Source organism: Gymnoscopelus microlampas (assembly GCF_963454915.1).
Source record: "Gymnoscopelus microlampas genome assembly, chromosome: 6".
In the NCBI taxonomy this organism is placed as follows: Eukaryota; Metazoa; Chordata; class Actinopteri; order Myctophiformes; family Myctophidae; genus Gymnoscopelus; species Gymnoscopelus microlampas.
Genome location: NC_139943.1, coordinates 14,385,201 through 14,389,177, shown reverse-complemented (window position 1 = coordinate 14,389,177; position 3,977 = coordinate 14,385,201). Strand labels below are relative to the sequence as shown.

Sequence of the window (3,977 nt, the reverse complement as noted above, 5' to 3'; positions counted from 1 at the left end):
ATGTATGCCGATTGATCTTTTTTTTTTTGCGTATTTAGTAATAAGTGGAACAACTGTGTCATGCAAGTGTTCAGTTCTTGTCAAAATGACAGCACAAAGACCAGTTTCATACATTTTTGGAATTTGTTGCTATCGCCTGGAAACCTCATATGTCCAAAACTGTTTCAAATTCAAAAATTCAATAGCAGATCTGCAAGCTAAGAAGTTTCTGCCCGATAGCAAATAATTGTTTCACATTTGAACCGTTTACTCATGGAAATTATAACACAGTGACCTCATAATTGTATCAGAATATGTAACTCTTTTGTGTAATGGATTATAAAGATGAAGTTGCCTTTATGATTTATTTGATGTCTTGAAGTATCATTTGGCTTTCCAATACTTGGCTTTTCCAACTTCAGGTTGTTGATGAACACAGATCAACAGCATTCGCTGATGTTGCTTTCTTTTTGGCTCATTGAATTCCTTGACAAACAAGTAACAAATCCATGTAATGCAATAATGCAGATGCACACTTAGTCTCGCGTGGCCAGACTGTTGCCTCCCACAATTCTCAAATGTTTCCGGTCATACAGTCTGGGACTCGAAAGCTCAGATCATGATTAAAATATAAAGCGGATGTGAAGCCTCCCTCCACTTCTGAGGTCTGACGCCTCTCATAACATAATAACAGTGGTGTAAAGTAAATCAGTATTTACTCAAGTACTGTACTTAAGTAAAATGTTGAGTTATTTCTACTTTACTGGAGTATTTCCAATTTTCAGTACATTTAATTCTACTCCACCACTACATCTCAGAGGCAAATATTGTACTTTGTCTTTTACTCCACTACTATAGGCTCTATGCACAGCAGCCATAGTATATCACTTCCTTCACAGGTGTTACCAATGATACTAATGAAGGCTCTGTTCCATTTAATTAGGCCTTGGCTACACGTACATGGATCTTTTACTAAACGGATATTGTAGTCCTCCGTTTTTAAAAAGAATCCCTGGCCACATGACAAAGATAAACAAAAATCCCTGTCCACACGTAGACGCAGAAACGCATCGATCAGCTGCATGTTTCAATTTTATATCAGATTTTATATTTACATTTATTTTATAATTATATATATGAGGGGCCAAATACAAATACATTTGTAATCACATGTTAAGGCCCAATACTGCAATAGCTGCATTATTTTAATAGCATACGTGAACAGCATACGTGAACATAAACGAAAACAACATTATTAGGCCGCAGCTGCAGCTCAAACAGTAGCCATGGTTCACATGACGCTGTCGAGTCTCTGGTTTATAGTGGTGTTCGTTTTTTTTTTTTTACATTGCCAACTCTCACATGTACATAAACGTTCAGATTTCAAATATAAAGTGCTTACCCCTGAGCCACGGATGTTACAAGGCAATCCGGACCGTGATAAGTACCCGTATCTCCCGTATTGTTCAATAAAAAGCATTTTAATCCCATCGCCAGCCATTTTCTTTTTCTGTTCTTTTATTTTGGTAATGTATCAGAGTGCAATACACCTTCCAACCATTGGTGTCGCATGGTTGAAAGCATCGGAGAAAATTTGGAGAAAATGGCCGACGATCGGATTAAAATGCTTTTTATTGAACAATACGGGAGATACGGGTACTTATCGCGGTCCGGATCGTCTTGTAACGTCCGTGGCTCAGGGGTAAGCACTTTATATTTGAAATCTGAACGTTTATGTACATGTGAGAGTTGGCAATGTAAAAACATCGAACACCACTATAAAGCAGGGACTCTCGGCACCGGGCGATTGTGTTTTAGGACGACAGACCCCACATTCAATCACCTGATTCGGATGCTGATAGATATGTTTTGTGGACCAGATTGATATGATCTAGAAATATCGATCTAACCAGTCAAATTAATATAGTGATGTCTTTTTGGGCCTGTACTTCAGTCTTTTAAACATGCCTTTTTGTAACTCTACTACACTTTCCCTACCAAGGCCATGTAGCTGGCCCCATATTTGCTATCTGGTGCTGGCTCCATATGTTTCCAATCAGTAAAAACCTGTCTTGGTCAACACTTTGTGATTAAATGCCAAATGACCTGTATCTGTGTAAGATGATCTGTATGACCGGGATATTGTCACTAATTTACTCTGTCAGCTGTCACCCTGTCACAGATAAAACCATACACATGTCCTATGATATCGAAGGAACAACTTGTTTATGGAACCGAGAATTGTACACAAGGACACCCTAAGATGAACAACAACTTAATATTAAGACAGCCAGACGCCTGTCCATCCTACGACTCCCATCCTACGTCTGAGGGTCTTAAAGCCAATCATAAGGATGCACCTATGTCTGATGTCATTGAAGTCCAACTGTGTATAAATACCGTTGTTTGTTAGTACAACTTGAGTGTGTGATTATTATAATTGTCTGTAACTTGTACTGCCTCCGTGTACACACTCGAGCAATACAGACTGACCATTTTTGGACGTACCAGGTGTCTGACTCTCATTTCTTTGGGTGTTGACTGGACGGGTATTGGGGGGTCTTAGTACCAAACCATCTTTTCATCTTTCTTGGGCTCTTGCCTTATTCATAGGGTTCAAATTTAACTCTATTAGATGCTATCACAATCTGTGTGCGCGCGCCGTGTGTTCTACTTGGCGCAGAGAAAGAGGGTTTTCGTCACACAGTGAATGAGCTACTTTTCCCACCACTGTCTTATTATTAAGTATGACATTATTTAGCCATAAATTAGCGTGCCTTGTTTCATAGACTGTAAGTGTTGCTCTCTCTCTCATTTATTATTATAATGACCATGAGCGGTCCGGTGTTTATGTATTATTGTATTATTATTTATTATTATAATGACCATGTGCGAATGCGCGATGACGTCATCGTTTCTCAAAATCTCCGGATTACATGTCCACACAGATCCACTGAAACGCATGTTTTGGAAAACCTTCACTTATTTATCCGTTTACAAAAATATCCGTTTTAGCGGCCAAAAACACCGTTTGCGTGTGGCTGAAAGGCCCAAACGCACACAAAAATGTGCGTTTAGAAAAAGATCCATGTACGTGTAGCCAAGGCGTAGCACAGTGGTTTCCACGAGCCCCTTAACTCTGAGAGTGTACAAATAGAACCAAATGGACCACACTCTCAGAGTTACACACCTGTAAGGGGCCATTTGGAAGCCCATGAGGGTCCCTGGACCCCAACTAGACCCACTGGTGTAGCAGAGTGTTTCCAGTGGGCCAACATGCACAATATCAGCACCCAGCTGACTCTGTTTGACCAGAATGGAACAGAGCCTTCATTAGTATCATTGGTAACACATGTGAATGTCTTCATAATATGGCTGCTGTGAGCCTATTATTTGAAACCTTTAGTTACTATTACTTTTACTTGTGTAACAGAGTATTTATACATGGCAGTTGATACTTTTACTTAAGTAAAACATGTGAGTACTTTTTCCGCCACTGATAACATGGGAAAGTAAATGACAGAAGCAAGGAGTAGTAACATAAAACCTTACAGGAGGACATGCGAGTTCTCTTCCATAATGTTGTTGAAATACATGCACGCCCATGTGCACACCACCAAGACCACCACCACGCCTTCTTTCAAATGTTGCCAGATTTTACGAGATAAATAAGCAACCAGGTCTATGAAAACAAGCCCACAATAAGCGACTATTATTAGGCCACATGAACACACAACGCATCGCATCGTGAACTTGAAGATCTGCTTTTTTCAAAGAAAAATCTTTTAAATACACAAATCTTGTATGGGGGTCCCTGACACAAACTATTTTCAGATCTGTGGCCAAATAATAGTAATACTAATTTTAATTTGGGTGTCCTTGTTTGAGAACCACTGATTTAAACAACATTTAGGACAGAAGCCCAAATAAGCAACTACACTTTAGAAACAAGCCCAAAAAAACACAACTACCAATATTTACAACTAGCAACTTTACAG

General features: G+C 39.3%; 1 protein-coding gene across 1 annotated transcript in view; it reads right to left on the bottom strand.

Annotated features, from left to right (window-relative positions):
• LOC311047708 (uncharacterized protein) overlaps positions 1-3,568 on the bottom strand; it is a 43,242-nt gene extending 39,674 nt beyond the window's left edge. The window contains exon 1 of the mRNA XM_084060523.1: positions 3,532-3,568. The gene's annotated coding sequence lies outside the window, so the exon portion shown is untranslated. The remainder of the gene's footprint in view (positions 1-3,531) is intronic.
• Between the last annotated feature and the right edge of the window lie 409 nt (positions 3,569-3,977).